Raw genomic sequence first — 12,251 nt, 5'->3', positions numbered from 1 at the left:
CGGAGCGGGTACTCTTGCGCTCGGGGGCTCTGCTCGGCCCGGAGAGTTGGGTGCGGGGCGCCGTCGCCTCGCTGGAACCAGGGGCGTTGTGACGTTCGCACGCGCCTAGCCGCCGCCAGGACAGGCCGGAAAGGTTGAGCTGCATACGGATCTAAGCCGTTGCCCAAACTAACTCTGGCTCGTGTGACCGACACAGCCGCGCACGCGCTTTCCTACGACACTCGACCGCCTGGCTCCCCTCGGCCTGGGAGGCACTCTCGGGGCGGGGGGCACCGCAGCCCCCCGAGGTGGCTTCGTACACCTCTTGAACGTTGGGGCCCGGCCGCTCGGAGAGCGGGGTCTACCCGGGCAGACAGCCCGTCGGCCCCGCGGCCTGGACAGGCGGAGCGGGGACTCTTGCGCTCGGGGGCTCTGCTCGGCCCAGAGAGCGGGGTGCGGGGCGCCGTCGCCTCGCTGGAGCCAGGGGCGTCGTGACGTTCGCGCGCGCCTAGCCGCCGCCAGAACAGGCCGGAAAGGTTGAGCTGCATACGGATCTAAGCCGTTGCCCAAGCTAACTCTGGCCCGTGTGACCGACACAGCCGTGGCACGCGCTTTCCTACGACACTCGACCACCTGGCTCCCCTCGGCCTGGGAGGCACTCTCGGGGCGGGGGGCACCGCAGCCCCCCAAGGTGGCTTCGTACACCTCTTGAACGTTGGGGCCCGGCCGCTCGGAGAGCGGGGTCTACCCGGGCAGACAGCCTGTCGGCCCCGCGGCCTGGACAGGCGGAGTGGGGACAAGCCAAGGCTACCGGCGGGCCTCGGACGGCCAGGGGTGGAAGGGCTCCACCTCAAGGTGGCTTCGTACACCTCTTGAACGTTGGGGCCCGGCCGCTCGGAGAGCGGGGTCTACCCGGGCAGACAGCCTGCTGGCCCCGCGGCCTGGACAGGCGGAGCGGGGAACCTTGCGCTCGGGGGCTCTGCTCGGCCCAGAGAGTGGGGTGCGGGGCGCCGTCGCCTCGCTGGAACCAGGGGCGTCGTGCCATTCGCGCGCGCGCGCCTAGCCGCCGCCAGAACAGGCCGGAAAGGATGAGCTTCATACGGATCTAAGCCGTTGCCCAAACTACCTCTGGCCCCTGTGACCGACACAGCCGTGGCACGCGCTTTCCTACGACACTCGACCGCCGGGCTCCCTCGGCCTGGGAGGCACTCTCGGGGCGGGGGGCACCGCAGCCCCCCCAAAGGTGGCTTCGTACACCTCTTGAACGTGGCGCCCGGCCGCTCGGAGAGCGGGGTCTACCCGGGCAGACAGCCTGTCGGCCCCGCGGCCTGGACAGGCGGAGCGGGGAAAAGCCTAGGCTACCGGCGGGCGGGATCGACCGGGAAGCCGCCGTGGGGGAACACAAGTTGGACGCCTCGCGCCGTCGCGGACCACCGTCCTCCGTCTCTCTCCCTCTCTCGGAAGGGAGGCCGCCCGAGGCGCACGGGCCTCGGACGGCCAGGGGTGGAAGGGCTCCACCCCGAGGTGGCTTCGTACACCTCTTGAACGTTGGGGCCCGGCCGCTCAGTGAGAACGGGGTCTACCCGGGCAGACAGCCTATCGGCCCCGCGGCCTGGACAGGCAGAGTGGGGGAAAGCCTAGGCTACCGGCGGGCGGGATCGACCGGGTAGCCGCCGTGGGGAACACAACTCGGACGCCTCGCGCCGTCGCGGACCACCGTCCTCCGTCTCTCTCCCTCTCTCGGGAAGGGGGGCCGCCCGAGGCGCACGGGCCTCGGACGGCCAGGGGTGGAAGGGCTCCACCCCGAGGTGGCTTCGTACACCTCTTGAAGGTTGGGGCCCGGCCGCTCGGAGAGCGGGGTCTACCCGGGCAGACAGCCTGTCGGCCCCGCGGCCAGGACAGGCAGAGTGGGGAAAAGCCTAGGCCACCGGGCGGGATCGACCGGGTAGCCGCCGTGGGGAACACAACTTGGACGTCTCGCGCCGTCGCGGACCACCGTCCTCCGTCTCTCTCTCCCTCTCTCGGAAGGGAGGCCGCCCGAGGCGCACGGGCCTCGAACGGCCAGGGGTGGAAGGGATCCACCCCCCCCGCGGGAAGGGGACGCGCGGCGGCACCCGGACGCGGGAGCGTTGACCCGGGGGTCTTTACTCCGCCGAGGCGTAGCCCGGAGAAGGAGCGAGACCGGCCGGCGGGGGTGGAACACCCCCTCATGCCTCGCTCCTTCTGGGGATAAAGCGCGTCGTCCGCAGGCCGCCGTCCCCTATCCCCGCCCTGGACCGCCCGCATCGGCCGGAGCCCGAGGGGACAGGCGGGGGTCCTTCGCTTTCGGGAAAACCGTCACCAAACGTGGGGCCCGTGCCCCGCTCTCGGCCGCCCTGAGGCGGGAGAGCCCGGATCGTTCTCTCTCTCGGCGTCGGCCCCACCGACGCCGTCGCACGGTGGCCTGGGAAAGGGCTGCACCCCCTGCGCCACGCTTCTCCCCCGGAGTACTCCCCCCGCAGGGGGCTCCGCGGGGTGTCCCGACGCGCAGAGTCGCTCGCCTTCTTCCGCGGGGGACGGGAGGGACGCCCACGCGCGTCCCTTCCCCATCCTCGAGAGCCGTACGCGCCGAGGGTGAACCCGCTCGCCGGGGCGCCGGGGAGCAGGGCCCTTGTGGTCCTTCCCCGGACATGGGCGCGGCGAGGGTCCCCCGGCCGCGACGGCTCTCCCGTTGACCCACTCTCTCGCCTTGGGTGGTGGTGATGGAGGCGGCTGCCTACGCCTCAGCCCGGCATCTCGGAGGGGGGTCGCCCGGGCAGCCAGCCAGCCAGCCAGCCTGTTGGCCCCGCGGCCTGCACAGGCGGAGTGGGGACACTTGCGCTCTATGACTCTGCTCCCAGGGAGGTGGCAGAGGGGCGGCCGCGGTGCTTTGACTTTGAGCGGTCCCCACTCCAGCACTCTGAGAAATAGTCACTTTGTCAAAGACCGCACACCGCTCGTTCCCTTATATGCAAAAAAGGTGTTCGTCCTGACGTTTTGCGAGCCCTTATTTTACCGTCGTCGGCGCTATCAGGGGAAACAGGCCCGCTCCTTCCGCCTTCATGGAACCGTAGCTCGGCCCCGAGGGCCCAGGATTACCCTCATACCGGTTCTCACGACATGCGTCGACACTCGGCTCGGCCCCGGCAGCCGCAGCTCCCGCCGGCCCGGCCAGCCGGGTCCGCACCCCTGGCCGGCGCCTGGAGCGTCTGGACTTTGTCGTTTTCTCTCCGAGACTCGTCTCTGCCAACTGCCGTGGACTTCGGCGGGGGCTGCCGCGGGCTGTGCCCGGCCTCTTGGGGGTCCCGCCTGCCCGCGCAGGCAGCTAGGACAGGGTTATCAGCGCTCTCAGGGGGGCCCTCCGCAGACCCCCCCACAGGTGGCTCCGTACACCTCTTGAACGTGGCGCCCGGCCGCTCGGAGAGCGGGGTCTTCCCAGGCAAGCCGCCTGTGGGCCCCGCGGCCTGGACAGGCGGAGCGGAGACAAGCCCAGGCTACCGGCAGGATCGACCGGCTGGCAGTCGTGGCGGAACAACGGGGACGCCTCGCGCCGCCGCGGGCCACCGTCCTCCGTCTCTCTCCCACTCTCGGAGGCAGGCCGCCCGAGGCCAACGGGCCTCGGACGGCGTGGGGTGGAAGGGCTCCACCCCAGGGGAAGAAAACACGCCCGCGCGCGTTTGCACAGTCTGCCCCGGCCCGGCATCTCGGAGGGGGGTCGCCCGGGCAGCCAGCCAGCCTGTTGGCCCCGCGGCCTGCACAGGCGGAGTGGGGACCCTCGCGCTCGATGACTCTGCTCCCAGGGAGGTGGCAGAGGGGCGGCCGCGGTGCTTTGACTTTGAGCGGTCCCCACTCCTTCTCAGCACATTGAGAAATAGTCACTTTGTCAAAGACCGCACACCGCTCGTTCCCTTATATGCAAAAAAGGTGTTCGTCCTGACGTTTTGCGAGGCCCTAATTTACCGCCGTCGGCGCTATCAGGGGAAACGGGCCCGCTACTTCCGCCCTCCTGGAACCGTGCCTCGGCCCGGAGCGACCAGGATTACCCTCATACCGGTTCTCACGACATGCATTGACACTCGGCTCAGCCCCGGCAGCCGCAGCTCGCGCCGGCCCGGCCAGCCGGGTACGCCCCCCCTGGCCGGCGCCTGGAGCGTTTGGACTTTGTCATTTTTTCCAAAGACTCATCTCTGCCAACTGCCCTGGGCTTCAGCAGTGGCTGCCGCGGGCTGCCGCGGGCTGTGCACGGCCTCCTGGGGGTGTCCCGCCTGCCCGCGCAGGCAGCTAGGAGAGGGTTATCAGCGCTCTCAGGGGGGCCTCCGCAGACCCCCCACAGGTGGCTTCGTACACCTCTCGAACCTGGCGCCCGGCCGCTCGGAGAGCGGGGTCTGCCAGGGGAAGCCAGCCAGCCTGTCGGCCCCGCGGCCTGGACGGGCGGAGTGGGGACCCTCGCGCTCGATGACTCTGCTCCCAGGGAGGTGGCAGAGGGGCGGCCGCGGTGCTTTGACTTTGAGCGGTCCCCACTCCCTTCTCGGCACTCTGAGAAATAGTCACTTTGTCAAAGACCGCACACCGCTCGTTCCCTTATATGCAAAAAAGGTGTTCGTCCTGACGTTTTGCGAGGCCTTAATTTACCGCCGTCGGCGCTATCAGGGGAAACGGGCCCGCTCCTTCCGCCCTCCTGGAACCGCGCCTCGGCCCGGAGCGACCAGGATTACCCTCATACCGGTTCTCACGACATGCATCGATACTCGGCTCAGCCCCGGCAGCCGCAGCTCCCGCCGGCCCGGCCAGCCGGGTACGCCCCCCTGGCCGGCCCGCCTGGAGCGTCTGGACTTTGTCGTTTTTCCTCCAAGACTCGTCTCTGCCAACTGCCGTGGGATTCAGCAGGGGCTGCCACGGCTGTTCCCCGCCTCCTGGGTGTCCTGCCCTGCAACACCGGAGGGTCAGTCGGGGTCTTGAGCAACTACTGGTAGGTGCAGCACCTCGGGGGCCCTCTGCAGCCAGCACACGGCTGCCAACAGCCCGCTCCCCGTCACCCGCCAGCCCCTCTGCATACATCTGCCGGGGGTGCTTTTTTGACTTCCCCCATGTTGGCCTATGGGGAAAAGCCAGGGGGAAAACCTCCAGAGTCAGGCCGACCTCCTGGAACCCTAGCCCGGCCTGGAGCTACTGGTTTGCCCCCTTCCCGGTTCTCAGGACATGCCTTGACACTCGGCTCAGCCCCGGCAGCCGCAGCCCCCGCCGGCCCGGCCAGCCGGGTCCGCCACCCTGCCCGGCGCCTGGAGCGTTTGGACTTTGTCGTTTTTTCTCAAAGACTCATCTCTGCCAACTGCCAAGGACTACAGCAGGGGCTGCCACCTGCTGTTCCCCGCCAATGGGTGTCCTGCCCTGCAACACCGGAGGCTCAGGCAGGGTCTTGAGCAACTGCTGGTAGGTGCTCTCAGGGGGCCCCTCCACACCCCCAGGCCCACCTCCAGGGCCTCCCTCCCGGCCCCTGGAGCAGCCAGCACCCCATCACCGTCAGCACTCTCTCCCCGTTGGGACTTTGAAACTTTTCTGACCGTGCAAGCTTCGGCAAACGGCAAGGGGGCAACCGGCGTTCTGTGCCCGGCCTCCTGGGGTCCTGCCCGGGCACATCGGAGGCTCAGCCTGGCTTTTCAGCCACCACGGGCAGGTGCACTCAGGGGGCCCTCCGCAGCCGCCCATGCACACCTCTGCAGCCAGCACACTGCTGCCAACAGACCGCTCCCCATCACCAGCCAGCCCCTCTGCATACATCTGCTGGGGGTGCTTTTTTGACTTCCCCCATTTTGGCCAATGGGAAAATGCCAGGGGGAAAACCTCCAGAGTCAGTCCGACCTCCTGGAACTGCCGCCCGGCCTGGAGCCTCCGGTTTGTCCCCTTCCCGGTTCTCAGGACATGCATCGCCACTCGGCTCAGCCCCAGCCGCCGCAGCTCCCGCCGGCCCGGCCAGCCGGGTCCGTCCCCCTGGCCGGCGCCTGGAGGCGTTTGGACTTTGTCATTTTTTTTCAAAGACTCATCTCTGCCAACTGCCCTGGGCTTCAGCAGTGGCTGCCGCGGGCTGTGCACGGCCTCCTGGTGGGGTCCCGCCTGCCCGCGCAGGCATCTAGGACAGGGTTCTCAGCAAGGGCTTGGAGGCGCTCTCAGGGGGGCCTCCGCAGGCCCCCAAGGTGGCTTCGTACACCTCTCGAAACGTGGCGCCCGGCCGCTCGGAGAGCGGGGTCTCCCCGGGCAGCCAGCCAGCCTGTCGGCCCCGCGGCCTGGACAGGCGGAGTGGGGACACTCGCGCTCGACGACTCTGCTCCCGGGGAGGTGGCAGAGGGGCGGCCGCGGAGCTTTGACTTTGAGCGGTCCCCACTCCAGCACTCTGAGAAATAGTCACTTTGTCAAAGACGGCACACCGCTCGTTCCCTTATATGCAAAAAAGGTGTTCGTCCTGACGTTTTGCGAGGCCTTAATTTACCGCCGTCGGCGCTATCAGGGCAAACAGGCCCGCTCCTTCCGCCTTCCCGGAACCGTGGCTCGGCCCCGAGCGACCAGGTTTACCCTCATACCGGTTCTCACGACATGCATGGATACTCGGCTCAGCCCCGGCAGCCGCAGCTCCCGCCGGCCCGGCCAGCCGGGTACGCCCCCCTGGCCGGCGCCTGGAGCGTTTGCACTTTGTCATTTTTCCTCAAAGACTCATCTCTGCCAACTGCCGTGGGATTCAGCAGGGGCTGCCACGGCTGTTCCCCGCCTCCTGGGTGTCCTGCCCTGCAACACCGGAGGGTCAGTCGGGGTCTTGAGCAACTACTGGTAGGTGCAGCACCTCGGGGGCCCTCTGCAGCCAGCACACGGCTGCCAACAGCCCGCTCTCCATCACCAGCCAGCCCATCTGCATACATCTGCTGGGGGTGCTTTTTTGACTTCCCCCGTTTTGGCCTATGGGGAAAAGCCAAGGGGGGAAACTCCAGAGTCATGCCGACCTCCTGGAACCCCAGCTCGGCCTGGAGCTACTGGTTTGCCCCCTTCCCGGTTCTCAGGACATGCATCGACACTCGGCTCTTCCCCAGCCGCCGCAGCTCCCGTCGGCCCGGCCAGCCGGGTCCGCCCCCCTGACCGGCGCCTGGAGCGTTTGGACTTTGTCGTTTTTTTCTCAAAGACTCATCTCTGCCAACGACTTCAGCAGGGGCTGCCACCTGCTGTTCCCCGCCTATGGGTGTCCTGACCTGCAACACCGGAGGCTCAGGCGTGGTCTTGAGCAACTGCTGGTAGGTGCACCTCGGGGGCCCTCTGCAGCCAGCACACTGCTGCCAACAGCCCGCTCCCCGTCACCATCCAGCCCCTCTGCATACATCTGCCGGGGGTGCTTTTTTGACTTCCCCCATTTTGGCCTATGGGGAAAAGCCAGGGGGAAAACCTCCAGAGTCAGGCCGACCTCCTGGAACTCCGGCCCGGCCTGGAGCTACTGGTTTGCCCCCTTTCCGGTTCTCAGGACATGCATCGACACTCGGCTCTTCCCCAGCCGCCGCAGCTCCCGTCGGCCCGGCCAGCCGGGTCCGCCCCCCTGGCCGGCGCTTGGAGCGTTTGGACTTTGTCGTTTTTTCTCAAAGACTCATCTCTGCCAACTGCCCTGGGCTTCGGCAGTGGCTGCCGCGGGCTGTGCACGGCCTCCTGGGGGGTCCCGCCTGCCCTCGCAGGCAGCTAGGACAGGGTTCTCAGCAGGGGCTTGGATGCGCTCTCAGGGGGGCCTCCGCAGCCCCCCAAGGTGGCTTCGTACACCTCTCGAACGTGGCGCCCGGCCGCTCGGAGAGCGGGGTCTGCCCGGGCAGCCAGCCAGCCTGTTGGCCCCGCGGCCTGCACAGGCGGAGTGGGGACCCTCGCGCTCGATGACTCTGCTCCCAGGGAGGTGGCAGAGGGGCGGCCGCGGTGCTTTGACTTTCAGCGGTCCCCACTCCTCAGCACTCTGAGAAATACTGTCACTTTGTCAAAGACCGCACACCGCTCGTTCCCTTATATGCAAAAAAGGTGTTCGTCCTGACGTTTTGCGAGGCCTTAATTTACCGCCGTCGGGGCTATCAGGGGAAACAGGCCCGCTCCTTCCGCCCTCCTGGAACTGTGCCTCGGCCTGGAGCGACCAGGATTACCCTCATACCGGTTCTCACGACATGCGCCGACACTCGGTTCAGCCCCGGCAGCCGCAGCTCCCGCCGGCCCGGCCAGCCGGGTCCGCACCCCTGGCCAGCGCCTGGAGCGTCTGGACTTTGTCATTTTTCCTCCAAGACTCGTCTCTGCCAACTGCCGTGGACTTCAGCAGGGGCTGCCTCGGGCTGTGCCCGGCCTCTTGGGGGTCCCGCCTGCCCGCGCAGGCAGCTAGGACGGGGTTATCAGCCCTCTCAGGGGGGCCTCCGCAGCCCCCCAAGGTGGCTTCGTACACCTCTTGAACGTTGGGCCCGGCCGCTCGGAGAGCGGGGTCTGCCCGGGCAGCCGGCCAGCCTGTCGGCCCCGCGGCCTGGACAGGCGGAGTGGGGACACTCGCGCTCGATGACTCTGCTCCCAGGGAGGTGGCAGAGGGGCGGACGCGGTGCTTTGACTTTGAGCGGTCCCCACTCCCTTCTCAGCACATTGAGAAATAGTCACTTTGTCAAAGACCGCACACCGCTCGTTCCCTTATATGCAAAAAAGGTGTTCGTCCTGACGTTTTGCGAGGCCTTAATTTACCGCCGTCGGCGCTATCAGGGCAAACAGGCCCGCTCCTTCCGCCTTCCCGGAACCGTGGCTCGGCCCCGAGCGACCAGGTTTACCCTCATACCGGTTCTCACGACATGCATGGATACTCGGCTCAGCCCCGGCAGCCGCAGCTCCCGCCGGCCCGGCCAGCCGGGTACGCCCCCCTGGCCGGCGCCTGGAGCGTTTGCACTTTGTCATTTTTCCTCAAAGACTCATCTCTGCCAACTGCCGTGGGATTCAGCAGGGGCTGCCACGGCTGTTCCCCGCCTCCTGGGTGTCCTGCCCTGCAACACCGGAGGGTCAGTCGGGGTCTTGAGCAACTACTGGTAGGTGCAGCACCTCGGGGGCCCTCTGCAGCCAGCACACGGCTGCCAACAGCCCGCTCTCCATCACCAGCCAGCCCATCTGCATACATCTGCTGGGGGTGCTTTTTTGACTTCCCCCGTTTTGGCCTATGGGGAAAAGCCAAGGGGGGAAACTCCAGAGTCATGCCGACCTCCTGGAACCCCAGCTCGGCCTGGAGCTACTGGTTTGCCCCCTTCCCGGTTCTCAGGACATGCATCGACACTCGGCTCTTCCCCAGCCGCCGCAGCTCCCCTCGGCCCGGCCAGCCGGGTCCGCCCCCCGGACCGGCGCCTGGAGCGTTTGGACTTTGTCGTTTTTTTCTCAAAGACTCATCTCTGCCAACGACTTCAGCAGGGGCTGCCACCTGCTGTTCCCCGCCTATGGGTGTCCTGACCTGCAACACCGGAGGCTCAGGCGTGGTCTTGAGCAACTGCTGGTAGGTGCACCTCGGGGGCCCTCTGCAGCCAGCACACTGCTGCCAACAGCCCGCTCCCCGTCACCATCCAGCCCCTCTGCATACATCTGCCGGGGGTGCTTTTTTGACTTCCCCCATGTTGGCCTATGGGGAAAAGCCAGGGGGAAAACCTCCAGAGTCAGGCCGACCTCCTGGAACCCCAGCTCGGCCTGGAGCTACTGGTTTGCCCCCTTCCCGGTTCTCAGGACATGCATCGACACTCGGCTCTTCCCCAGCCGCCGCAGCTCCCCTCGGCCCAGCCAGCCGGGTCCACCCCCCTGGCCGGCACGCCTGGAGCGTTTGGACTTTGTCGTTTTTTCTCAAAGACTCATCTCTGCCAGCTGCCAAGGACTTCAGTTGGGGCTGCCACCTGCTGTTCCCCGCCAATGGGTGTCCTGCCCTGCCACACCGGAGGCTCAGGCAGGGTCTTGAGCAACTGCTGGTTGGTGCTCTCAGGGGGCCCCTCCACACCCCCAGGCCCACCTCCAGGGCCTCCCTCCCGGCCCCTGGAGCAGCCAGCGCCCCCTCGCCGTCAACGCTCTCTCCCCGTTGGGACTTTGAAACTTTTCTGACCGTGCAAGCTTCGTCAAACGGCAAGGGGGCAAGCGGCGGGCTCTGCCCGGCCTCCTGGGGTCCTGCCCGGGCACTTCGGAGGCTCAGGCTGGGTGTTGAGTGACTACTGGCAGGTGCACTCAGGGGGCCCTCCGCAGACGCCCAGGCACACCTCCGCAGCCAGCACACTGCTGCCAACAGCCCGCTCCCCGTCACACCCCAGCCGCTCTGCATACATCTGCCGGGGGTGCTTTTTTGACTTCCCCCATTTCGGCCTATGGGGAAAAGCCAGGGGGAAAACCTCCAGAGTCAGGCCGACCTCCTGGAACCCTAGCCCGGCCTGGAGCTACTGGTTTGCCCCCTTCCCGGTTCTCAGGACATGCATCGACACTCGGCTCTTCCCCAGCCGCCGCAGCTCCCCTCGGCCCAGCCAGCCGGGTCCGCCCCCCTGGCCGGCACGCCTGGAGCGTTTGGACTTTGTCATTTTCATGACTTGTCTCCTCAAACTTTGTTCGACTGCAAGGGGGGCTGCCACGGCTGTTCCCCGCCCCCTGGGTGTCCTTCCCTGCAACACCGGAGGCTCAGGCAGGGTCTTGAGCAACTTCTGTTGGGTGCTCTCAGGGGGCCCCTCCACACCCCCAGGCCCACCTCCAGGGCCTCCCTCCCGGCCCCTGGGGCAGCCAGCACCCCCTCGCCGTCAACACTCTCTCCCCGTTGGGACTTTGAAACTTTTTCTGACCGTGCAAGCTTCATCGGACGGCAAGGGGGCAGGCTGCGGTCTGTGCCCGGCCTGCTGGGGTCCTGCCCGGGGACATCGGAGGCTCAGCCTGGGTCTTGAGCCCCTACTGGTAGGTGCGCTTTGGGGGGCCCTCCGCAGCCGCCCCGGGCCACCCCTGCAGCCAGCAAACTGCTGCCAACAGCCCGCCGCTCTCCATCACCAACCAGCCAGCCAGCCCCGTCTGCACACATCTGCGGGGGGGTGCTTTTTTTGAGACATACTGTCACTTTGTCAAAGACCGCACACCGCTCGTTCCCTTATACCCCGACAAGGTGTTCGTGCTGACGTTTTGCGAGGCCTTATTTTACCGCCGTCGGCGCTATCAGGGGAAACAGGCCCGCTCCTTCCGCCTTCGTGGAACCGGGGCTCGGCCCGGAGCGACCAGGATTACCCTCATACCGGTTCTCACGACATGCATTGACACTCGGCTCAGCCCCGGCAGCCGCAGCTCCCGCCGGCCCAGCCAGCCGGGTCCGCCGCCCTGGCCGGCACGCCTGGAGCGTTTGGACTTTGTCGTTTTTTCTCCAAGACTCATCTCTGCCAACGACTATAGCATGGGCTGCCACCTGCTGTTCCCCGCCAATGGGTGTCCTGACCTGCAACACCGGAGGCTCAGGCGGGGTCTTGAGCAACGGCTGATAGGTGCACTCAGGGGGCCCTCTGCAGCCGCCCAGGGCCACCCCTGCAGCCACCACACAGCTGCCAACAGCCCGCTCTCCGTCACCCCCCAGCCCCTCTGCATACATCTGCTGGGGGTGCTTTTTTGACTTCCCCCATTTTGGCCAATGGGAAAATGCCAGGGGGAAAGCCTCCAGAGTCATGCCGACCTCGTGGAACTCCAACCCGGCCTGGAGCTACTGGTTTGTCCCCTTCCCGGTTCTCAGGACCTGCATCGACACTCGGCTCAGCCCCGGCAGCCGCGGCCCCCGCCGGCCCGGCCAGCCGGTTCCGCCACCCTGCCCGGCGCCTGGAGCGTTTGGACTTTGTCATTTTTTCCCCCAAGACTCGCCTCTGCCAACTGCCAAGGACTTCAGCAGGGGCTGCCACGGCTGTTCCCCGCCTCCTGGGGTTCATGCCCGGGCACACCGGAGGCTCAGGCAGGGTCTTGAGCAACTACTGTTGGGTGCTCTCAGGGGGGCCCCTCCACACCCCCAGGCCGACCTCCAGGGGCTGCCCCCGGCCCCTGGAGCAGCCAGCACCCCCTCGCCGTCAACACTCTCTCCCCGTTGGGACTTTGAAACTTTTCTGACCGTGCAAGCTTCATTGGACGGCAAGGGGGTGACCTGCGGGCTCTACCCGGCCTCCTGGGGTCCTGCCCGGGGACATCGGAGGCTCAGCCTGGGTCTTGAGCTACTGCTGGTAGGTGCACTCAGGGGGCCCTCTTCAGCCGCC

Source organism: Eleutherodactylus coqui, unplaced genomic scaffold, assembly GCF_035609145.1.
Source record: "Eleutherodactylus coqui strain aEleCoq1 unplaced genomic scaffold, aEleCoq1.hap1 HAP1_SCAFFOLD_164, whole genome shotgun sequence".
Taxonomy (NCBI): Eukaryota; Metazoa; Chordata; class Amphibia; order Anura; family Eleutherodactylidae; genus Eleutherodactylus; species Eleutherodactylus coqui.
The sequence above is the reverse complement of the archived record's forward strand: the minus strand, read 5'-3'. Positions refer to the sequence as shown.